This window comes from Puma concolor, chromosome C1, assembly GCF_028749965.1.
Source record: "Puma concolor isolate L17-30 chromosome C1, mPumCon1.1.hap2, whole genome shotgun sequence".
Classification (NCBI taxonomy): Eukaryota; Metazoa; Chordata; class Mammalia; order Carnivora; family Felidae; genus Puma; species Puma concolor.
Genome location: NC_141674.1, coordinates 191373027 through 191399859, shown reverse-complemented (window position 1 = coordinate 191399859; position 26833 = coordinate 191373027).

The window sequence follows — 26833 nt, the reverse complement described above, 5'->3', positions numbered from 1 at the left end:
TGAAGGGAAAATGAATAAAACCTAAACTGATGTTGAACAGGTGAACCTAGAACATTTTATAGCTTTAAGAGGCAAGGAAAGAATAAAAGAGACATGAGGTTATTTCAGAGAGACTAGAAGACAGCTTGAAAGAACTCCCACTGGTAATATCTGTGACAATTTGAGAATAAAAAAGAAGATAAGCTGACTTTAAGATGTATGATATTGAAAAATAGAGGAAAATAACGCTGCTTACCATAATTGGAAGTGACTCTCCCATCAAGTTCTTGATATGAAAATGGTTAACAAAAGACAAAGAATAGAGCATGTGTTTGAACATTTTAGACAATAGGTTAATGAGAGAAAGTTCTTCTTTACACAGAATTTTGACCTAATAAATACAGGAGCAACTCTAAAATGAAAACAAAAATTCCATTTTTCATCCTCCAATGAAATAAGTTCATTCAATCATATCACCACTGGATGGTGAGCCCACGAGGTGAAAAATCACAGAAGGACTTTAGGGATAACAGTCAAAGGCAATGCCTGGTACATGGTTAGCTCTTGGTTTAAAGAAAACAGCTATAAAAACTATTTGGGGAAAAATTAGAGAAATTTGAATAGGAGACAGGTACTGGATGATATCGGAGACTATTGCTAATTTTGTTCAAGTATGATAATGTTTCAATCATGGATTTAGGAGAGAGTCCTTATTTGGAAAGATGCACACAATAGTATCTAGCAGTGAAGTATCAATTTCTAAATTTTTGGGAAAAAATTATATATATATGCATATAAAGTAAATATGTTAACAAAATGGTAACAATTTTGAGCTTATGCTGTGTGCATGTAAAAGTGTTCACTAGTATTCTTTCTACTTCTCTGTTCATGTTTGAACATGTTCATAGTAGGTCTTTAAGTTGTGTTTTAGCTTATTTTATCATTAAAAAATTACTCAGCTTGTGAAATAGGACTTTTCAGTTTTCACTTTCTCTTTCAATGATCAAATTGCTTAATCTTACGTTCCTTTTGAGATATTTTTTTTTTTCCTACAGGTAGAGCGTATTGGACTAACCTACTTGTTTACATGTTTGTCTCAATTGTTGATGTCTAAATTCCAAATTCCTCTTCTGTTTTGGCCAGCCATGGTCCTGGGGTTTTCTGTAACTGCATTTTTTGTTTCTGTTGCTGAGGTTTATACCAGTAAATAGGGTGCTTACTGATGTAAATCTCATTGACAATGGGTAGGCCAACATGTACTTTTCTTGATTTGCCTCTGTTATACTTCTCCTCAAGGGATAAGTGTGTGTACATGGTAGGAAGTGGGGAGGTGAAGGTGCAGGGATGGTGAGAAGTCACCAGGCCTTAGTGATATCTAAAAAGACTGTATTTCTTGCAATAAATTGAAAGTAAAATTAGTCTTATATGGCTAGTGGACATGTAAATTGGTAAGACGTTTCTGGAGAGCAATTTGGCACTATTTCTCAAAGGCTTTAATGTTCTCCACGCTCTTTGATGTGTCAACGTATATGAGAATTTACACTAAGGGAATAGGAGTGGACCGTGTTGAGGCATAAACATCTTTGTGGTAAGAACCAGAAATCAACCTAAATGTCTAAAAATAACAAAATTAGTATACATCCTATTGTAGACTGAATTTTGTCTCCCTAAAACTCATAGGTTGAAGCCCTAATCCCCAGTGTGACTATATTTAAAAATAGGACACCCTTAAGGAGGTCATTAAGGTTAAATGAGGCCATAAAGGTAGGGCCCCAATCCAATAAGACTAGATTCCTTCTAAGAACAAGAAGAAATACCTAGAATATGCACACCAGAGAAAAGGCCACATGAAAGGCCATGTGAGGATACAACAAGAAGGCAGCTGTCTGCTAGGCAAGGAAAGAGTCCTCACCAGAAACCAATTCTCTTGGCACCTTGATCTTGGACTTCCACCTTCACAAATGTGAGAAAATAAGTTTCTTTTGTTTAAAGTACTCAGACTGTGGTATTCTGTTATGGCAACCCAAGCTGGCTCAACCTCTCCAAAAGGAATGATAATGATGATGGTGCAAATGGATGCTTCTGTGGTACTTCACTATGTACCAGGCAAAATTCTGGTGCCATGCAAATACTGATTGATTTAATCTATACAGGAACCTTATGAGGAAAGGACTTCTATTATTTCCTTTTTATAGATGAGGAAGCTGAGTTACACAGAGGTTATACAATTTATCATGGCCGTGAATCTAATAGGTAGTGCAACTAGGACTTGAACCTAGGTAGTCTGGCTCCAGAGGCCATGCTCTAAATCACAGATGCTCCCTCTCTGAGAAGACATTAAAAATTATGATATAGATGGTTATATAATTGAATGTAAAGATGGTATTAGATATTATTTTTAAAGTAGGTTAATACATACACAGTTATATATATAATTTCTTATAACCAATACTTACATATATCACTATATATCCATGTTATGTGTATATATGAATGACATGGTATATAGATATTAAATACTTCCAAAAATTACCTGTGATCATTTCCAAGTGATAGAAATAATATTTTTATTTTTTCCTTATTTTGGCTTATGCAATAAATATATATTTAGTTTCATTTGAAATTTGTTATCACATGGTTTGCTTAAAGTTAGGATGGAATATTTAAGTAACTAAGTAAAGAGGCAAGGTGAGGAATAATGTGAAAGAAATTAATCCCTCTAGACGAAAGGGAGTAAATATCAAAAATAAGGTTTTGAGAAGTGGGGTAGAATTTCAGCTTAGTCAGAGAGACCAAATTTTAGTATGTCAAATATCCATGATGTAAACTAAATTCAGCAGCTTTCAGATCTTTATGTGGTCAGTCCATTAATTTGTCACTATTTCTGTTGGCCAGTTTAGGATTTCTGGTTGGCTAAGTCCCTTAAGTAAAATCATAAATGCTGTATAAATTGAGGAAAGGGAGGCCAGTAAGGATAGTGTAGCTATTACAGTTGTTGTTACATGCTCATACTCCCACATATGGAAAGTAGAGTGACATTTTTACCTAACCTGGGTAAGACACTATGAGCGTTCCCCCCCCCCCCCCCCCCCCCCACAGCTCCGGAGCTGGCAAACAAATGGAGGACCCAGGGAACCCTTACTGGGGGGGGAGGAGGTAGTGGTAGGGAAAGTTGGCTTGCCCGGGGGCATTTGAGAATTAGAAAATGAAAGTAATTTTGACTGTCAAGGATTCGATAATCAGAGAAAACTACTCCTGCTGCGCAAGTCACATATTCCCTTGATGCTCAGTGATGGCTCTCTGTAAAAATAGAACAGGTCAAATCCCAGCACGAGGAACTTTAGGAAGGTACCAGATCTTTCACTGGGCTGAAATTTACTGTAATCAACATCATTCGAAATCTCATTGCCAGTACTTCTAGGTCATTTTGCTAAGGTCAAGGGCTGGACATAAAACAAAACAGGAGCCAACTTCCCTCAAAGATGGGGTGGTTCATTAAAGCTGCCCAAGCATGCAGGGCACGGCAGAAAGGCACCCCTGCAGAAGCCAATCCTCTATCCCCTCTGACATTTCCCCTTTTGGTTTTTCTTGTTCCCCAGAGAGCTGAGCCAATTATAATCCCTTGTAATTTTTTTTTTAGGAGAATTATATTTTACTCCTTATTTGTGCTACACTAGCCAGAGCCACTGTGTTATATTTCTTTTCCAGTTTGCATTATGTCACAGAATCAGGTGTTAGATGTTTTCATTATCATAAGCCACTAAAAGACTGGAAAAAGAGAACTGATTGTACTGAGATTATATATATATATTTCACACACATATATGATATATACAAGAAAATTTCAGTATAACAAGACCAACGAAGTCCTCTTACTATGGGCAATGGACCATTGGTCAGAGCATAGAAATATTTTCATTGGACTAAATTTTGGGTTTCACTGGTGTTTGTAATAACAGTATTTGTCTTATAATAATAATGTACAACTCCCTGTGGTGTAATAAAAAGCAACATTTCCCAAAGTAGGAACTGAATTGAAAACACAAGCATGAGGTTGCAACACATCGATGATACCAAAAGCTACATGTGTGTATGAGTCAGCTGAGAAAGTTAGTTCTCAATGGTGAATATTCGACAGAGTTCCAGATAATATCTGGGGGTTTCATTTATTTATCCATTCAAGACATTTATTTAGCAGCTTCTATGTGGTTGGTATCATCCTAGGGTCTAGGGATTCAATAATGAACCAAGAAAGAGCTTATGCCTTTTGTGGAGCTTATGTTCTAGTAAATAACTAGTAAATAAATCTGGAAAATAAACACAACAAATAAGAAACTATATACCATGTTAGAGATCTATAATAAGGAAAGCAGGACTAGAAGGGTTTGGGGGAGCAATGATTTTAGAGTGGAAATTGAAGGCTGCCTTTATTTTATTTTAAAAAACAATTTTTTAAGGTTTATTTATTTATTTATTTATTAACGTTTATTTATTTTTGAGACAGAGAGAGACAGAGCATGAACAGGGGAGGGTCAGAGAGAGGGAGACACAGAATCCGAAACAGGCTCTAGGCTCTGAGCTGTCAGCACAGAGCCCGACGCGGGGCTCGAACTCACGGACCGCGAGATCATGACCTGAGCCGAAGTCGGCCGCTTAACCGACTGAGCCACCCAGGTGCCCCAAGGTTTATTTATTTTTAAGAGACATAGAGACAGAGTGAGAGCGGGGAAGGAGCAGAGAGAGAGAGGGATACCAAATCTGAAGCAGGCTCCAGGCTCTGAGCTGTCAGCACAGAGCCCGATGCGGGGCTCGAACCCACCAGCTATATCATGACCTGAGCTGAAGTCGGATGCCCAACTGACTGAGCCAACCAGGTGCCCCATATTTTATTTTATTTTTTAAGGCTGCTTTTAGAATATAACTTTTAAACAAACACCTGAAATAAAAAGAGGGAACTAGCAAGGATACTACCTAAGGGAAGAGAATTCCAGGCAGAGAGAAAGGTGTGAGCATGCCTGTGTGTTTACAGAAATCAGACCTGTATGACTGGAGCAGAGTGACCAACAAAGAGAGCTGTAGAAGGCCAGAGGGTGTGGTAGGTCATTGTTAGAGCTCAGAAATCTCTGAGGGGCTTTGAGCAAAAGAAACACCAGGAGCCACAGTCCTCCCCAAGTAGAGGTATGGGAAATGTCATGCACTGTTAGCACAACACTAACCAAGTTATTTACCTTCCTGACTATAGTATGATGATGTATATGAAAGTTATTTTTAAATAACGAAATATCAAGTTTTTATTAAGGAGATTATTGTCTTATTTCTTTTTTTAATTTAAATTCAAGTTAGTTAACATACAGTATAGCCTTGGCTTCAGGAGTAGAACCCAGTGATTCATCTTGTACATAGGACACCCAGTATTCACCCTGAAAAGTGCCCTCCTTAATGTCCATCACCCATTTAACCCATCCACACCCACCTCCCAACCAGCAATCCTCAGTTTGTGCTCTGTATTTAAGAGTCTCTTGTGGTTTGCCTCCCTCTCTGTTTTTATCTGATTATTCCTTCTCTTCCCCTGTGTTCATCTCTTGAGTTTCTCAAATTCCACGTATGAGTGAAATCATATGATATTGGTCTTTCTCTGACTTATTTCACTTATCATAATACCCTCTAGTTCCATCCACGTTGTTGCAAATGGAAAGATTTCGTTATTTTTCGCCACCAAGTAGTATTCCACTGTATATATAGATATGGATATGGATATAGATATAGCTATAAATAGATATAGATATGCCACATCTTCTTAACCCATTGTGTCCTATTTCTATTTGAGGCTGAGAATAACCTCTTCTAGAAGCTACAGGATCCTTTAAATTGTTGTTAAACCTAAATTGGTCAGATTATCAGAATTCAAACTAGTTAATCCCAGCTATTAAATGGAAATCATAGGATGTATAATAAGCATTCATAATGTATTTATGGTACTGTTTCTCTCCTTTCAAGGACATGTCTCATTTTCAAATTATAAGCAAGTTAACTGAATAACGGTAGAGTACGTTGGTCAAACTAACTCATGAAAATAGTTATAAAATCTGGAAAACAATATTTAAATACAAACACACCCAACTATTAAAGGCTCAGGAGGGTGACCAAAAGCAAGCAGAAACTAGAGGAATATCTTCTCTGGAAAGAGGCACTGTGAAGGTTCAGATTTGCAGGTGGCGTTTTATCTAAAAGTACCACCTAATCTACAAGGGGCTCAAGTGACAGAAAACTGCAGCCTTACAGGTTTTGTGGGTGGCAGAATAACCACATAGAGGGAAATCATGGAAGGGAGAGAGTCTAAGACAGGCTGAGACCTCAAATCCACGTTAAAAAATCTAACCAGGCCCCAGGCTGTAGACTAAAACACTCATTTTTAGAGGAAACGCTGGGGAAGTCTGTAAGAACAACCAGCATCTAGAAGCTAAAAAATTGAGCAGAGATTTCAGCTCCTGTTTGATACAGAGGAGATAGAATTTGGAGTTTGAGTCCAACAGAGCTAACTGAATTATTTAACAAATTTCACTTTTCGGAGAGAAAAATAAAACCTTGAGTCTTTCCAACATATCGTTTATAATGTCCAGTCTCACTGAATATGTGAGTCACTAAACGTGTGAACAACTAAGAAAATGTGACTCTCAGGTTCTGACACCCACTTCTGACATCCATGGTGTTTTTTTCTGCCACGCCAAATACATGGTGTCTTTTCCAATACCAATCCTCCCGTTCTCAGACATGAACTGTCTGGAGTTGGTGCAGACTCCACAAGTTAAAGGGCTTAGTCTCACAAGCCTGCTCCAACTTCAGATGTCAGTCTTAAGTCTCAGTGGGGGCCAACCACACTTCTGACTGACCAACTATAAATCCAGTTTATAATTCTTCAGAAAGACTCCTAGAACTCAAGAAAGCACTTTACTTACTATTACCAGTTTATTATGAAGGCTACACCTCAGAAACAGCCAAATGGAAGAGCTGCATAGGACAAGTAATTGAAGGTGGGAGGTGGGGAGAGAGGGTCATGTCACCCTCCTGGCACTTTTATGTATTCACCAACCTGGGAGCTCTCCAAGCCCTAGGGTTTAGAGGTTTTTATGGAGGTTCCATTAAGTAGGCACGATTGATTAAATCATTGGCCATTGGTGGTTGAACTCAATCTCCAGCCCCTCAACCTCCCCAGAGGTCAGAGGATGGGGCTGAAATTCCCACCCCTCTAATTGAGCTTTGTTTTTCTGGTGACCAGTCTGTACCCTGAAGCTATCTAGGAGACCCTCAGTTAAGAATCATTTTATTGGCATACCAGACACTCTTATCACTCAAGAGATTCCAAGAGTTTTAGGAACTCTGTGCCAGGAACCGGACAAAGACCAAATATTTTTTATTATATTACATTCCAAGGGGAAAAAAAGCAGTCATTAGAACCCAACCTTAAAATGATCCAAATGTTATAGTTAAATAGACAAAGACTTCAATGTGGACATAATAAATATGTTCAAAGACAAAGGGGGATGTGTGCAAGTTACATAAACAGATGGGAATCCTGGCAGAGAAACAGAAAATTCAAAAAGAGTCAAAAGGAAAATTTACAGCTAGCAAATACAATAACGGAAAATTTTAAATTACAAGATGAACTTAAGATTGAAGACAGAAGAAAAAGATTGGTAAACTTGAATGTGGATTTAAAAAATGTATCTAAAGAACACAGAAAAAGATTGGAGAAAGATAAAAAGAACCTTAAAGGCCTGTGTTACAATATCAAAAAATTAGAATATGTGTAACTAAAGTTCCAAAAAGAGAGAATAGAGAGAATGAGAAAGAAAAAAATACATGAAGAATTAATAGCCTAGAGAAATACCACATGATATCACTCATATGTAGAATCTAAAAACAGATGAACATAGGGGAAGGGAGAAAAAATAAGATAATAACAGAGAGAGAGGCAAACCATAAAAGACTCTTAAATATAGAAAACAAACTAAGGGCTGCTGGAGGGGAGGTGGGTGGGAGGATGGGCTAAATGGGTGATGGGCATTAAGGAGGACACTTGTGATGAGCACTGGGTATTATGTAAGTGATGAATCTCTGAATTCTACTCCTGAAACTAACTAACTAATTAATTAATGGCTTGAAACTTCCCAAATTTGGTGAAAGACATCAATTTGCAGATCCAAGTAGTTCAATAAACCCAAAGCAGGATAAATGCAAAGAAAATCAGAGAAAAGTATGTCACAGTTAAACTTCTGAAAAAACAATAATAGTGACACAATCTTGAATACATGCCAAAAGCAATGATACACTACATACAGGAGAACCATGATAAGAATGTTTTCTGACTTCTCAAAAGAAACAGTGGAAGCCAGAAGACGATGGTACATTTCTGAAGTGCTGAAGTATAAAAACTGTTAACCCAGAATTAAAAAACTATTAAATATCCAGTTAAAATATCTTTCAACATTGAAAGCTTATTTTAAGATGAATAAAAACTAACATTTATTACTAACAGATTTACACGTCGAGATATACTGAAGAAAGTTCTACTTGGCTAAAAAGAAATGACACTGTCATTGAAATTAAAAAAAATGAAGATTTCAAAATAGCACATATGTGGGTAAATCTAATATATATATATATATATATATACATATATATATATATATATATATATATGTATATATATTTGTATATATATGTATATATATGTGTGTGTATATATATATATATATAAAACATATATATTGCAGAAATATATACAGATATATATGTACACACACAGATACAGTGCTTTCAGACAAAACACTATATATTTTGTGTGTGTGTGTGTATATATATATATATATATATATTATACGTTTCATATATATAATATAGATATAGTAGACTCTTGTTATTCACAGTAGTTGTAGTCTCTAAACTAGCCACGAACACTAAATTGGCAAGTATGAAATCACTGCTCCTAGGAGAAATGCAGTTGGTTCCAGTGAGCCTCTGCTCTAAACCTTTTCATCAACCAATCAATACATAATGTTGTTTTATCTGTTTTTGTTTAAAGACAAATTACTGAATATATATTTTTGATCCATTAGCATTGAACTCAACTGACAGCATTATAACTCATCCCTGAATAAAGTTTGTTTATCTAACACACATATTTTCTCATCTTCTTCTTCCTCTTAAGAACACATACAATGGAATGGAGAATCGAGAAATAGACGTACACTTATGTGGCCAATTGGTTTTTGACAAAAAGCCTATATGTAGAATAGTCAAAGAATTCGATTTTTAAAATGCACAGAGGATAGTCACTTCACAAGAGATACAAATAATCAAGAAGTACATAAAAAGTATTCATTATCGTTAGCAATAGAGGAAAAGCAATTAAAACCAGAATGAGATCCTACTACACACCAACCACAAGGTGTGCAAGAAGACGGGCAAACACCAGATGTGAGACAGGGTGGAGCACTCAGAACCTTCCATACACTGCTGGTGGGAATGTAACTTCATATAGCCATTTTGGAAAACCGTTGGGCAGTTTTTTATGAAGTTATGTGTGTACCTATTCTTCGACTCCATGATTCCATCCCTGGTTACTTGTCCAACTGAAATGAAAACAGATGTTCACCAAAAGACATGGTCAAGAGTGTTTATTGTAGTGTTCTCTGCAATAGCCAACAAGTGAAAACAGTCCAAGTGTCCATCAAGAGACGAATGGATAAACAAACTGTGGTATAGTCATACAATGAAATACTACTCAATAAAGTAATGAACTGCATATATATGTAAGCCTATGGGCAAATCTCATAGACATTATGCAAAGTGAAGAAAAGACAGAAAAATACACATTACGTGATCCTGTTAACATGATATTTTAAAACAGACAGAAATGTCTTTTAAAATAGGCAAAAGTGTCTGAAATGATTTCGTAGTGTCTTGAGGGGACTTTCTGGAGAGATGAAAATGTGGTATTTATAATAGAGGCAAGAGTTGCATGGGTATATCCGTTTGTTAAAGTGCAGCTAATATTTGTGCATCTCAGGATACATTGGTTTTAGAAAAACCATACATAGAAATTATAGTCAAGTAAAGGGGAGGAGGAGGTAGAGATATAGACGGAACAAGACTAGCAAAATGTTGACGACTTAACACAGAGTTATGGGTACACAGAGATTCCATATTTAAGTTTATTTGCTTTGTAGATGTTGAAAATTGTTTCTGCAAAATTGTTTCTTAAATGTTTAAAAGCCAGAAAATCCAATAATTTAGAACAGAGACACTAAAATCAGGCCATTGTCCTCAATTTGAGATACTTTATCTATGACTTTCTAAATTTTTTATTTTTAAGTTCTTTTAAAGAAAACAGTGTCCGAGTTGACCTTTTTGTGTGTGTGTGAGGTCTTACCACTAAGCGTACCATCAACAAATATCTCAGTGCCCACCATGTCCAGGTTCTCTGCTCAACACCTTTTAGGAAAACCCTCAAAGGTGTAGGTGTCCCTGGGAATGGAGAGCTGAGCAGATTTTCTTGGGAAAAGCATTGAAGTGTTGGGATTAAGTCACTTAGGGACTTCAAAATGTCTGTTGTCTGAGGGGTTTTACCTGAAATAAGGGCACCCAGGGAATGGGCTCCCCGGAGACATAACCTGCCCCACCTGTTGCCATCCTTGGATTTCCACGGTGGCACCTGCCCTCACAACCTAACCCAAAGAGAGGGTGTGTGGTTGGGTTTTTTTTGTTTTTCTTGGAACTTTATAGACTCCTGTGTTCTTTACCCAAATCCTGTGAGGATATAAAGCGTTCTTTGTCTTGCCAAAGCAATTTTTTAATATTCTTAGGGCTTCCCCTAAGAGATTTTTCTAGAAAAAAATAAGGGATGAGGTTTCTTCTGTTGACATGACATGAGCATTAAGTTACAGCTGGTTCCGAGCTCGCACTCTTTCTCATCCACTGTCCCCAGACCTGGTCCTCCTGGAAGAAGGATGCAGTCTGCAGGCCCCACCCTTCCAGGTGCCATCTGGTCCTTGCATAGTAAGAATACAAACGGAAGTAGATAAGGGGACACAGATGGCTGATGTCACATTGCGTGGTGCACAGTTTGGAGACAAAAGCTGTTATTGCCAAAACTACTTCCCTCAGAGGGACAGGGACAGAAGAAGATTGGAGGGGAAAAAAAGAAAAGGAAAGACTTGACACAGGGTCAGCATAGTAAGTCTTAGGTACATCCATCAGTGGTACCAAAGGCTTATGCACACGCTCAGATGTAATGGAGCAGAGACACTCGCCCTCCCTCCCCAATGGAAAGAACATTTAGCTTTCCTGGGACCTTTGCGTGTCTCTGAATCAACAGGTTACAGCATTTGAGGTGAAGGAGAGAGGGTATTCCTAGCAATGCCCAGAAATCCCTAAAAACAAGGAAGCCTCATCAGTTATGTGGACAGAGATGTGCTTTTTTTTCCGCTCACACACTTCATCTCTGTACCAGCGATTGCGACTTATGCAGTTTCATCTGGCTTAAAACCATAATTCACTTTATAAAGCAAGAGTTTATCCCTTTTCCGTCGGCTCTCCCTCCACTTCCTCACCACTAAAACCCCAAATATTTAATTAAAATTAAGTTAGCTTTTCTAAGAAGGTTGAGGGAATCAGAGAAGGAAAGGATCTAGGAGAAAGATCTAAACACCAAAAAGAGCAAAGAAAATTGTTTCAAACCAGATCGAAAACTGTCTCTCTCATTTCCGCTTTCTTTCTCTTTTCTTTCCCCTGCCAAGTAAACCTTTGCCTGATTACAGTAAACACCTTCTTAACAGATCAAAAGGAGCGATTTTAAAGTGAGTTGCTTACTCACAAAATTCATTATGGTAATGCCTCATCATATTTAGCTGAGCCGGCTCCCCAGGCCGCTTCCCTTTGATCTGCCACTGTGGCCTTGTGTCTGTTCCCGCAGTTCATCTACATTTTGTTGGCGTCAGACTTTTTCAGTACTTATGCCTCAGGTTTGTGAACAGCCTGGTAGAATAAGGAGAGCCAGCCTAGAGACAGATTTTTTTTCTCCCAATACCCTCAAAATATATGTATTTTGAAATGTCAGTAACAACACATGTTAGATGTTTAACTCTTCCTTCCCACCCCTGCCCCCAAGAATTCATCCTTTTTACTACTTCCTATGAAATTCACCCCGTGGTGGATCTCTTTTTCACTGTAGCTCATGTCTGCAATGCAGGTTTCTTGCAGAGCTTTATTTATTATTAATGATACAACAATTTATAGTGTGCCAGCCTCCTAAACCTCAAAGTACCTTACAGATGCATAACGAAGGCACTCAACCCACTAGTCTCTGCGCTGAAAGAAGCCACCAGACGTGCAAGAAACTACCTCCAAAACGAGAGTCATTTTGCCTGTGTGGTCCCCTAGGATTGCTCGGACTGGCATCAGTACCATGGTGGAGACTGCAGACAAGTGACTGGGACTCTAATTTGCAATGACATAACTTGACCTTTGGGAAGGCAGAGCGTTTTGATCTGATTTCTGCAAATGACTTACCTGGGGGTATTTCTCTGTTGCTCAGTGTCCTGCTCAATAAAACGGATGGAAAATAACACGCTTCGTTTTACCATCTACCTACATCCCTCGAGTCACCAGTTGCCCAGCTCAGCCTCCCGGATGCCGTTTCTCAGTTCTCACTGCCCTTGATCTGTCTACAGCATTTAGAACTACTGACCATCCTCCTCTCAAAATCTGTAGGAGTCTGAACTCTCCTGGTTTCTATAATGCTAGGCTCTCTGTCTCCTCTCCTCTTGGCCATTTGTTTATTTTGTCAACACTTCCCAGTTAGGCTGTCCATTTTCTGGTCCCCCTTTCTTATCCCTCCATGACTGTTAACACAACTCTCCCCTCGTTACCAGTGAGGATATGATGATCAAGTCAATTCCTTTATGGCTAGGTGAGCTTTCTATTTCCAACATTTCCAAGTTATCTCCTCATATGTCACAGAAACCCCCTGAACAAAGGTGGGACACTTCATCACATCTCATTGTTACCACTTATGTAATGTTCCATTTCTCTAGATTGTGTTCTGTGGGGGGTGGGAACCATATCTGTCTTCATTCATTTTGATAACCCACCTGACCCATGGTAGAAGCTGAAGGAACAGATGGGTTATTTATTGGCCTTCTTTTATAGATAACACTGTATTTTGCACATAACCCCAATATTTAGAGATTTGCCCATAGTCACAAAGCATAGGAGTGTCAAATATCGTCTAGGTCTCTGACCCCAAGTCCTTTATCTTTATACCTAACCTAAGTTGCAAAATGCAGCAAAATCTGAATTTCTCTCCATCACATTATGTTACTAACAGTCTTCATAAAATCATGGGAGAGAAACTTAGAGTTTCTCTACTACTGTTTCCTGGGTTTACCTGGTCACAAGTGTCCCTTGAAGCGTATGAGAATAATGCCCGTTTCTGGACCCCTCCCAAGTTCTACTGTATATGAATATTCAGAGGAAGGGCCTAGAAAATTGGATGTTTAAACAGCTTTTCCCACTCCATCATTCTGTCCACATCACTCCTCTGGGGCTGCTGGGGCTGGCTTCAACTCCAAAGAGGGGAAATGAAATCTGTGAACCCAAAGGAATCCACTTTACAGCAGAGATAAAGGAAGAGAGACCCAAATCAACATTTGTAGATGATTCTCACCAATAGGAACATTAAGGAAACACGATTCAAATCAGTGACTCTTAAAGTGTGATCCCCAAACCATCAGCATCACTTGGGAACTTGTTAGTAATGCAAATTTTCAGGCCCAACCCAGACCTGTTGTATATGAAGATGAGGGGGTGTGCTTTAACAAGCCCTCTAGGTGATTCTGATGCACCCTAAAATTCAGGAAGGGCATCCTCAGATACCATCTGAAACAGATGAGATTAGTTCTAATTTACAAAAGGACATAACTGCCTCTTCAGTAACTCTTTCCAGGGATTGTCACAAGGGACCTAGCTCCCTCCTGCTCTTCCTGAAGTCCATTTTTGTTGTTGTTGTTCTGAATCCAGCACGTCTAGATTTGGTGTTTATACCTCTTGGGGAATCAGATAGTTCATATTAATATTTCTTTAAAGGTATTTTTAGTACTTAACTGTATTGGTACTTTTGTGAGAATCTCCTCCCAACACGTTAATATCCGATCAAACAATTATGCAGATGTCTTGACCATTTTATCACCATCATATGCAAACATTGTTCAACACTGGAGCTGGAATGGACAAGGAGCTCAACAAGTAATTATTAAATTAAAAAAAAAGGGATTATTTGGCTGTGGTATGGTGTTCTGATCAGAGGTTGTCAGGAGGACAGAATTCTTAGGGTCTTACTCTTCTTGATCTGCAGGCCAGTATTGCTGACTCTGTTTTCCTTGTTTCCCATCATGACAATTGTGCGTATTCTGTCCTCCCCTGTACCTTCCATTTGCCCCCTGTTGCTTGCTGCAGACTCTAGGACACTGCCTTTTCCTGCCTTTCATTTGGGTCCAATCACTTCAACTCACTTAACAGATTTCTGATTCTGTTTCCCAAAGTGTGGGTGACCCCATTCTCTCCAGTTCACTGTTACCTACAGGTGCAAAGAGTTGGGTGTCTCATCCTTTACTCCAAAATAGAGTCTGTTGGCTCATCCTTCTTTCTCACCCCCTTTGGAGCTTAAGTCAGTTTCAGCAGACTCAGAAAACTCATGTGGATAAAATGGCAAGGAAGGAGAAAAGGGGTACATGCCAAATTGAATCACATGTATGTGGGTAGTCTGTTATTAACATGCATTAAGCACTTGGGCATGCTAAATGCTTATATATGTCACTAGTTATAATAGCAAGGCACATCTTGAGGATGTGGCATTGTGTTTATACCCTCTCTGCCTGGATAGCTATTTAACATGGTCAGTTGGACATCTGGACTCAGGCCAGTTGGTACCCAGTTGATCTTTGCTAAGAAATGACTGCAGCTGCTACAGCCCATGAAACCCTTGTAATGCTGCCCAGTGCCCAGCAGGGAGATGCAATTGTCCAGTGAAAAGATTTAAGAAAAGGGCTAGGAATAGAGTTTCCCAGGCAGCAGTTGAAAAGCTAATCCTTCCCTTTCTAACAACAACTACAAAAGAAAATGAAGAAAAATGCAGTATACTGTGAGAATCAATTGAGATGGGAAATATTCAATAATTTATAGCACTTTTCTACAGCATGTTTTCCTATAAAATTTAACTAAATTGAATCTTCATTTTTCTATCAGAGAATCTTCCTACCACATAACCACATGGCTATTAGGTATGTGCTTAGTTAGCTGGAAGACCGGAAGGAAAAATGATTATTGATGGGTTAGAGCCTTCCCATAGAGAGGGGTGGTACTGAGTCAGTGTATGACATGGGAAGGGAACTTGTTGGCATCAGGGCATCAGGGTTTAACCACGGCCTTCCAAAATTACTTGTTTCGGAATATTCAATGGGTCTCAAAAGCTTTCTGAGCTTCACTTGCTTCCTCTGTAAAACGGTTCCTCCCACACCTATTTTGAGAAAAATGAGAGATAATACAGACATACAGAAATGGATACTCAGGTCTTTCTCTAATAGTACTGCATAACAAATATCCCCATGATTTTATGGGTTTGGGGTTTGGGAAACCATGGTTACAGTTTCCAATAATATTTATTTACATTGTTCTTGTTTCCCATCATGCCTTTTGCACGTGTTTTGTTCTCCCCTGTGACTTCCATTTGCCCCCTGTTGCCTGCTGCCCAGACTCTAGGACACTACCTTGTGGATTTTTGGAATCAGCTGTGACTCAGCTGAACTTGGCTGAGCATGGGCTAACCTCTCATTCCACGAGCCAGGCTGAAGGTGTAATGGCCACTTAAGTTATGCTCTTCTCGTGGCCATGGGCTGTGATGCAAGAGAACAAGCAGAACTTTACTAAGACTGTTAAAGTCTGAACTTGACGGTGACACACTCACTTCAACACACATTCCACTGATCAAAGCAAGTTACGTGTCCAGGCCCAATGTCAGTCAGGCAGTAAAGTATCCTCAGCCCATAGAAAAACCGTGGCCTGGGTGGAAAGGAAGAAAGAATTTTGAACAAATATTATAATATATCACAGTGCATGGAATTGTTCTGAAAACTGTAAGATAACATTTGGATGTTGAGACAATAATGATGATTACTTTAGCCTTGGTTGGTTAACAGTCTGAACTTGTCTAACAAAAGATGAGATTTGGAGCTTTGTAGAGAACAAAGCACTCAGGCACATACTTCTACATTTTTTTGAGAGAGAGAGAGAGAGAGAGAGAATCTTAAGCAGACTCCACACTCAGCATGGAGCCTGAAGTAGGGCTCGATCCCACAAACCTGGGTTCATGATCTGAACCAAAACCAAGAGTTGGGCATTCAACTGACTGAGCCACCCAGGAGCCCCTATAGTTCTTTTTTTATTTAAAAAAAAAAAATTTTTTTTTAACATTTATTTATTTTTGAGACAGAGACAGAGCATGGACGGGGGAGGGGCAGAGAGAGAGGGAGACACAGAATCGGAAGCAGGCTCCAGGCTCCGAGCCATCAGCCCAGAGCCCGACATGGGGCTCGAACTCACGGACCGCGAGATCGTGACCTGAGCTGAAGTCGGACGCTCAACCGACTGAGCCACCCAGGCGCCCCTATAGTTCTTTTTTTTAAATTTTATTTTATTTGAGTATATTTGACACAAAAGGTTGCATTAGTTTTAGGTGCATAACAGTGATTCCTCTTCTCTATACATTATGCTATGCTCACCACATTACCGTCTGTCACCATACAATGCTATTATGATATCATTGACTATATTTCCTATGCTGTGCCTTTTATTCCAGTGACTTATTCATTCTATAACTAGAAGCCTGTATCTCCTACTCCCCTCCAACCATTTTGCCGATACCCTCACCACCTTCCCTCTGGCAACCATCAGTTTGTTCTGTATATTTACAGGTATGATTTTGCATTTTGTTTTTTTATTCATCAGTTTTGTTTTTGAGATTCTGCATATAAGCGAAATCATATGGCATGACGTCTTTCTCAGACTTATTTCCCTTAGCATTATGCCCTCTAGGTCCATCCGTATTATCACAAATGGCACTGTCTCATCCTTTTGTATGGCTGCATAATATTTAATTGTATGTAAATGTTACAGTTCTTGAACATAATCTCAAAGTCTGGATTTCCAGCTAACTAAGCATGCAACTAATAGCCAAGCAGATACAGATAGGAATATCCTGATAGAAGGTCTGATCAGTGAGCACAGCTTCTTGAGTTTTCTCAATCTTTAATGGAAGATGTGTTAGAGTTGGTGGATTCTGCTTATTCAGGAGAAGGAACTGCCAGGACACAGGATGTTCCAAAGTGAGGCCTTAGCAAGCCTCTTCTATTGCTAGCTATGTCACATGAAAAGGCAGTCTGGGTCCTTTATGTAGTTTTGTAAGCCATGTCACCTGTTGTGTATTTCTACAACAGGTAAATAAGGACTAGCCTTCCCATCTTTCAGTGTACTCACTGCTACCATATGACATCAGCCAAACTGAGGGCGTGTGTGACGAGCCACCTCCTGTGTTAACACGCCCAGGAGGGGCAGGGCACAGACGGTCTGGCCAGGGCTCTCTACCCATTTCACAAATGCTCCTTAAATTTGCAAGCGCTTGCAAACTGGCATAAATGATGGTATCTAGGATCAAAATTATAAATCTACTTGGCAAATCAGGGGAGTGATTGGAAAGAAACAGGATAAATTTTGATGGTGACACAGGGTAGTAAACACACAGGGGTGCAAAACAAAACTGAAAATTTCAGAGGCAAGGGTGAGCCAACAATACACAAAGGTGACTGGAAAAGACAGGAAGTCCCACGGCAAGGCAAATGCTTACTGTGATTTTCCCAAATGACCATGATCCTACCCTAGAGCAGCATTCAGTTTCCAGCCCAGAGCCAAAATAATAAACACAGAGAGAATGCACCTTTTTTTTTTTAGGAGGATAGAGTACAGCAGGACAGAGATTTTAAAAGAACATTCTGCAATATACACATTATATATTTAAAATATATTTTATCTGGTATCTATTTTGTTCCTTGCACTGTGCTAGGTGCTGAAGACACCAACATGAGTGACAAGGTCCCTACCCACAGGAATGTAGAGCCCATTACAGCCCAGTCTGTGTGTGTGACCATGTGTCCAACATGTGTATGAAATGTGGGAGGTGGACATGAAAACAGTCTTGTAAAACACAGGGGTTATGTGCTTGCCTAAAGTTTACCACAGTAATGTCTGTCTTCTCTTAGTCATCATTAACCAAGAGGAAACTGGAAAACTGGGCAGATTGGGGGCGGTTAGAGCTAACCCAGAGCTTTGGATAGTCTTCAGGTTGGGCTGGGTCTTAGGGCAAACTGGACCACTCTGGATAGTGGACCTAGGGGTCCTAATAAGATTAAAGTGAGCTAAATGGCTAGAATAATCCAGAGGAGAGTTATTGTCACTATAGGAGTCTGTCTGACTTCGGGCAGAGGTCACATTCTCAGCTGGGCCTAACAGAGAATATGAGGATGAGTACGAAGTGCTCCTGCCCTCAAGATGCATATGGTCTGGGGTGGGGAGGGGGGTTACCCACGTATCTTACCTCCCTAGCAAGCGGTAACAAGCTTGCAGAGCCTAAGCTGTGCGTCATTCCTTTTTTTACGACTTCCAGCCTCTAGCAGGTACCGAGGTTGGAAAGAAATGGTTAACACGAGAGAATACACGAATAAAAGGCGTTGAAGGTGAGACGAGCACAGATGAATCTGAAAAGTCTGAAATTTAGCTACAATCCTAGGCCAGGGCTGGTTTTGGAAAAATGTGTCCCCTGGTGCTTTGGTTCTTGTCCTTAGTGCCTCTGTAACCTGCTGAAACCATGGCGGGGCCACCAAACCCTCTCTAGGGTCAGAAATGGAGAGAAGACATTGAAATGGTATCATACCTCCATTTCCTAATCTGTACAGTGAATATAAGAATATCTATTTTGTAAAACTGTCATGAGAATTTAATGAGATAATATATGTGGTAGTATTTAGCCCCACACCTGGTGGATAGTAAGAGCCTAATGTCAGCTCCTTCTCCTTCCACCGTAAATAGCAGTGTTCTTCAAGTCCTGAATTCAAACACAGAGAAATAAAGTTAATCACACATCATATGTTTCATAAGGAAACTTGCTCTCCAAAAGATTCACTATTAGTTAGCACGTACTCTTTCTGTCCAAACCTACATGCCATATGACAAAAATGTCACCAGGAAAAGGATGTGTACCTATAGATGTGTGCATATCTATAAGTCATTAAGAGGATTACATGAGTTAATAAGTGGAAACGGTTTGAATGTTCCCTGGTGCATAGTAAAAGCTCAATTATTGTTGATTATTATTATTATTATTATTACTACTTTCACTAGTAGTAGTGGCATCATTATTATTGGCTGAATTGGCCACACAGATTTCTTGCAAACAGCTGACTGGTCTCATTACAGATGGATCCCAAACTTTATAACTCAAAGGCTCAGATGGGTTGAGGGTGTCCAGGAGAGAGAAAGGGAGAAATGACTGTTTTGGCTCTGAACAGCCCTGTTTCTGGTACTGGGGCACTGATCCTCTTTATGGCTACCGGGAAAATTGAACTAATATGACAGTCATTTGTGGACCATTTCCAGGGTGCCTGCACTTGCCTTTGAAGGAGGCACTCTGGCCCATTTCCAGGAAGATTGACAGAAAATCCCGGTTAGTGGTTCAGGTTTGGGATTTAACCCTTCAACTTCTCTGAGAAGGAGGCTTTTTTTGTTGTCGTTTTAACATAAGGGCAGGAGAGCTGTAGAAATAAAGCCCAGAAGAAACTTAGAAATGATAAAGCATAATTGCCAATGCTTTAAACACCATTGTTGCTATTTTATTTTTTGACTATGACTCTTTCATTATCAAATGGCCTGTTTGTAGCCCGTTTCTCCACGTTCATGGGATTTGGGAGAATGTCATTGCAAGACTCACTTTCTCACAAATGGAGATAAAGAGAGTAGATCTGTCCATCTCTTTACCTATGCTAGAACCAGGATTGGAACGATCCTCCTGGTAATATTACATAGCTCCAGTGGCTTTTCAGTCTGTCCTTTTGCGCCACTAGCTCATAAGCTGACATGATTCTGAAGGGATTTTAGTTGTAAGGGAAAAGGAAAGGTAGCAGGCCGACAGCTTACATTTTTGTGACCAGTTCTCCACACTGCAGCAAGAATAAACCGGATTCAGGCATAGTAGCTCAGATTCCCTCACAACGTGGGAAAAGCAGTAAGAAATGGAGATAATGGCTCTTGCCCATCTATCCTCCCCATCTTACTGATCTCTACTCCTTCCCAGGAAAGGCGTATCCATCGCGAAAACTCTTCACGTGGGCTCCTAAGTCCCCTGGAGGTAAGAATTTGAGACCAGAGCTTCCTCTCCAGGGTTCACGTGGAAGCAAAGGACTCTGACAGGGACACACATTCAAAAGCCATTTTAAAAATATATAATTATGTACAACCTCACAACAGCTTAAGTTTGAGAAAAATTCAGGTTGGACACCAAGAGGTTGACAGTTTAAGTCATAGAAGGGAGTTCTCAGGGGTCTAATGAAGTCACCCCAGTTTTGGGGAGCTTACTTCCGAGCCCCAGTATTGTCCTTGGACGGCAGCTGCCTCAGCTCCAAGCAGCAATGAGCTTTGTGTCATGGCATTAGTAGTGTCTCGGCCAAGGCCATATGGCCAGACAGGAGCCACGTCCCTGGGGAAATGGGGCCCGGTGGGATTGTCGGATGTGGGTCCATTTTCACTGAAACAAATTTTCCTCTCTGCTTCTTCGGCTGTTTGCTCTCTGTCAGCAACTTCACAGGTGGCCTTGACTCCAAAAGCTGGTCATCAAAGACCATGATGAAAGAGAACCCTGAACACAGAGTATGGACCACCTGCCTAGAAAATGCCTCAGTGCGCATCCTCCCCCTTCCATTCCCAGTGACCAAAGATTCACATGATTTTCGATTCTTCCCTCTGATGCAAGCTCCAGGCATCAGTCTGTGTTATTAGATTTAAGTAGCCAGGTCAACAGCATACATCGCCAGCCCACCTCACAGCTGGGAGGACCGTTGCTGAGTCTCTTTTATACTTGATGTTTTCATTTCAGCTCATGTCTTCCTCCTTCCAAGGGCAGTGGCATTAAGGATCATTAGGGTAAGGCAGCTGAGAACATGAAGCAGGGTTGATCATGAAACCAGAGACTAAATCTCCATGCTCACCAGGCCTGGCACGACCTTGTCTACCTCTGGGCTTCTGTGTGCCTGGAAAGGAAGACTCCTGCTTTAAAGCAGTTGTTCCCCAGTGGCAAGGGGCAGTTGCTGCTGAGATCAGATGTGCTGTGGCCTTAATGCTCTGAATTTACAAAAGGCTGTTTGTGAAATGCCCTGCAGCTTTATTTCTCTCCCCTGGATGCATGAAATCCTGGAAGGTCCAAGGACTGGGCTGGTATTAATAGAGTGAAACCTCAACTAATTGCAGAGCATGTATCGCAATACCGTCTGTGACACAGAAACTACGTTAGCAGAAGGAGAAGTAATATAGAGACACATGGAGGCATTTAGGACGTCAGAAAGAGGGAGTTATAAAAATAAATTAGTTAAGCTAGCAACAAATGAGCTGGAAATGTAAAACATGCATCTGAATCTCTTGGGTCAAAGGTAGGGAAGGAAAGGAGATTGTTTCAAGTCTGGTGGAGGCAGGGGGGGTACAGCACAAAAAAAGAAAGGAAGAAAGAAAAGAAAAAGGGAAATGGCTGGAGGGTTTGGAGAGCAGAGAGATCTCTCCGAAGGGGAGAAAAAGCTTGAGGACAGAGAGGAAGCCGGATGTGTCAGCTGGCATCAAACAGTCTACGGAGCACCTGGGTGGGTCAGTGGGTTAAGCCTCAGACTCCTGCTTTCAGCTCACGTCACGATCTCGTGATTTGTGGGTTCGAGCCTCACATCACGCTCCTCACTGACAGCGCAGGGGCTGCTTGGGATTCTCTCTCTCTCTCCCTCTCTCTATGCCCCTCCCCTGTTTGTGCTCCCTCTTTCTCTCAAAACAAATAAATAAACTTGAAAAGACATCAGCATCTGGGAAGAAGCTCCAGAAGCCACACCTTGCCCAAACACTGACCCGTCTTACGCCTGGAAGTGGGAAGAGCTGGGAAAACCCATTCTGAACCCAGGGCAAAAGACAGAATTAGCTAGACCTTCAGGGCTGGCTTTGCTGACAGGACTCCCTCTTCCTCTGCTATTCTTATTCCTCATTTTGAAGGTTTAAATGACAAACACATGCACTTGTGCACACACACGTACTTACACACAATACCAATGCTCCCCTCAAAAAATAAAAAGAGCCACTTTGGGGGAGGGGCAAGCGGTTTACTGGAATGTGTAACAGTAGTAGTTCTTTGTAAAGAGATGGTTCTTACCGGTTTTCTTAGTTTTTATTTTCCCTCCTGAAAAAAAAAAAAACTATGTGATGCATTTTTATTTTTTTTATTTTTTACTGCAGTAAAATAAGTAGAATTTTAGTTTTGGTTTCTTATTTCCCTAGCTGACTTTAGTTACTTTTCAATGTACATAAGTAGCTGTAGATTCCATAATTTAAAAGCGTTCTACTGCACTGGGAAATGCAGTGGGGGAAGGCTCACATCTGATTCACCCCCAATGGCCTCCGTAAGCGTTTGCCTCATCCCCCTCCTGGCTGCGATCTGAGTATACTTTCAGAGCTTTGTGCCACAATCATAGACAAAGTTGTTAAACACACGGTCCTGGTTAAGTGACACAGTGACTGAAAGTCTTTCACTTTGATCAGTCTGTCAGTCAACAAGGGTAAGTGACTGAGAGAAAATTCCTTTCAGTTGGGGGAAGGGTTGTTTGGAGCTCCAGGGTTTCTCACTGAATTCCTCAAGGACGGATGAGAGGTGATGTGGAGTGAGAAAAAGAAAAGGTGGGGAAAGATATACCAAGGATACTAAGATTTTGTCATTTTTGCTCCTTGTCCAGAAAGCAGACATAGAGAAACTGTGGCTAGTAGCATTTAACTCACATACTCCCATACTGCATTATTCATACAGCTTTGTGTTTTGTTTTCATTTGTTTAGTATTACAAGCCGAGTTCATTCATTCGACAAATACTTGTTGAGTGTCTATGTACAAACCATGGTGACAAGGTAGGTCTTGTATTATGCACTTTTTGACAAATAAATAAGTCTTTTTCTCGGTGACTTTATTTGGTAACAGCAATACTGTGAATGAATGCAGATGTTTAGACAACACAGAGAATAATTCTCTAGGACTCTGTACATAAACTCATAGAATCCCTGATTTATCAAGGACATCAATAGCCATTTGTCCTGTTTTCCTGATACCTGATTTCACACTATCACTCCATTAACTATGTTCCATGGATGCTTCCAGTGGCAAAGAACTTACTATCCGTCAAGACTACCATCTTTATGGCAACTCTGATTGTTACAGAATTCTTCCTTATGTTGAGCTAGAAGTTCTCTGTGACTCCCTTCACTGGGTCCCCTTTTTGTCCACCAGCGCTATTCAGATTGTTTAATCTTCTCCCTCTTGGAAACTGTTTCTTTATTGGAAGATATCCTCATGTATTTCCCACCATTGAGTCTCTCCTCTGGACTTAACATGCCACATTTATGCAAGCATTCTTTGTACATCATGGTTTTCAGCTTCCTTTGCCAACCTTGGTGATTTACAGTTTACCCAACTGTCTTCTGAAAATATGGCAAAAAATATTCCAAGCATACTCTGTGGCCAGCTTAGACATTAGTGGGGCTCAGTCCCCTCATTCGGAATATTCCTTCTTTATTAATACAGATTAAGTGTGTTTTACATTTTTTGTATGGCTGCTTACCTGGTTGGCTCACACTAAGCTTATAAGAAATCATGGTTCCCAGGTTGGTAGTGAGCATGCCTGCTGCCCTTCGCCCATATCTTTGCCATCTGTACACATTCACTTACTTTCTGCACTCAAACACAGGTTCTTTCCACTGTTAAATTTCATCCTGTTAGAGCAAACACATTGTTATACCTGGCTGAGATTCTTTGGGAGTCTGTGTTGTCATCAAACACGATATATATGGCTCCTAGCTTCACCTGCTGATCTGCCATGACCAGCATGTCATCTACATCCTTGGGCAACTTATGACAACTGTCGAATAGGACAAGATTTCAAGAGAGACTTCTTTATGAGAAAACCAGACCATCAGTGAAAACAACCTGAAGCCCCTTCTCCATTCTGGACCCTGTCCAGTTCTAGACTGAGCGCTGAACATATGAATCAATGTTGACTTGATGACAAAATAATATGACAATTAAAAACCAGTGCAGCTGATTTATTTTGGCAACCTGGTTTGTGGTAAATTATCCCTTAACCAGTTTGTATCAGACTTTTTTTTTTTTTTTTATGGGTTAGGTCTCCTTAAAAAAATGTTCTCCTTGGGTGAATTTGCGCAAGATTTCCAATAAAATGGCTGGTTCCAATGATTCCAAAGTTACTGCCAGGTAAGACCTCTTCCAAATTGTAGCCTACCGATTCTGATCTCTGGATATCATAGAATTTTCTATTTTGTGTTATATTTATCTATGTATATATCACCTCCCTTATGACAGTATAAGCTCCTCAAAGGAGTCACTGCATGTGACTCATCTTTGCATCACATGTAGAATCTAATATAGTAACTAGATGCTCAATAAATGGGTGTTGAATGACTGAATCACTGAGCTGATATAGACAATAATACCATTTTAAAGAAGGCTTCAAAGGGGGATTTTAGGACTGTGTAGCACTTTGAGGTTCTGACACAAAACAACCTCACGAGTACACATTCTTCTTCCAGATTCAAAGCAAGCTTATGTCCCTCGGCTTCATGATCTCCGAATAAGAAGTATTTGCCTTCAAAATAGCCTGAGGCTTCTCATTCAACACAGCAAACTTTTTTTCCTAGTATATTCTCCCCAGAATCAGTAAGTTTTCCATCTAACCTGCCAGAGACAGTCAGTGTCTCCCAATCTGCAGTAATTATCTTGACAAGGTCAATTAGTATTTAAAAAAATGATAACAGTCACTTGGCTGCTGATTTTCCTTTTACTCCTGTTTCTCAGCAGAATGCTCCCGGCACCAATTGATGGGGAAGCTGCATTGCACCAGAGGAAGAAATTGTCTATGTCGATGCCAAAAGGAGGTGTGCTTCAGGCAGAGAGAGAGGGAGAGCAGTTCACAGGTGCTCTGGGAGGCACAGCAGCTCCAGGCATATCACCCTGTAACTACACAATGTTCTGAGATGCTGGAGACTTTTCCCTTCACAGTTTAAGTGCCTGAGGAGGCTGCCCAGATGCCAAGCTGGAAGTTTAGAGTCAAGACAAATCACTGCAAGTGGGAAAAAAACATCCTCTGAGTGGAAGACTTTTAGAAAACCAGCACCAAAATAATACCTCTCCCGCTGGCCTGTGGAGAGAATGGATATCAGATCAAGCTTCAGTCAAACACTAAATCTTTACCTCGTTTGGGGTTGTTTTTCTCATGCCGCAAAATTCCTAAGGGTCTGCTAAGTTTGCCCATGAAATGATCTGTGTCTTCTACTGCCTTTTACTGGGGGCTAATGTGATCTAGGCGATTTGTTAATAATATTTTATCTTTCATGTTAATGTTTTCTTAATAACATCTAGAATAAGTTGCATGATTTTTAGATCCAGGTTTCAGTTATGGTTAGCAGCACAGTTTTATTCATACAGGATGTTCAAGGTTGCCCTTCACATCTACATTTAAGGATATGAATCCAAGATAAGAAGGATTCTTCAGGCAATAAGATGAGCCACTGTAAGATGGGGAGTGGGAGCTTTGGGAGAGAATTAAAGGGGTTGCCAATAAGAACCAGACAACAGACTTTTCTCCCAGAGCACTTCTGTTCCATGCGGTATATTCTCACCACATGGGTCTTCTCTCCTTTAAAATGGAGCTGGTCCAGAGCAGAGTTTAGGGAAAAGGGATTATCAGAGAATACTGTCTCTGATGTAGGAGTCGTGCAAAGTGTGGCATAGAAGTCAGCTCTACTCTGAGCACTGCCAGAACGCCTGCTTCCTCCTTCCTGAGTGTGAAGATCCCGATGGCCAACAGACAAGACACAGGGACAGTCAGTGTCACCTGTATCTGGTGCAGGCCTTGAGTTAAAGGGGCAATGAGACACTGATTCTATAGGGCTCTGTTGAGGTGGGGATGGCCATATGAAGCACATTTCATAGGATTTGGGCCTGGGACACCAGCCACATAAACATGAATAACACATATCATAGCCCTATCAAGAGGAAGATTAAATTTCCCTCAACTCTGGGAAACAGCACAAGAGAAAAATTAGGTCCTTGAGGTACCTTTCAATATTGATCGAAAGGCTGACCTGACAAAGAACCGCCTAAAATCTTGTTTGCTGTTGCTTCTCTCCAGGGTCCTGGGATAATTTGTAATTCAAACTTGGAAAGAATCCTAAGCTATTTCCTTCAGATTTATTCTTTCCACATGTGAAACGAAATAATTAAAACACCTCATCAGCTTTTAGAGCTTGAGTTTAAAAAAAAAAAGGCAAGGAATTGCTGATTGAATCCATATTCCCCCCAATCTTCCACTAATTTAATTTAATGTCAAAAATTATTTACTATAATGAATAATGATTTTGCATACAAATGGATATTCGTAAGTGGATTTT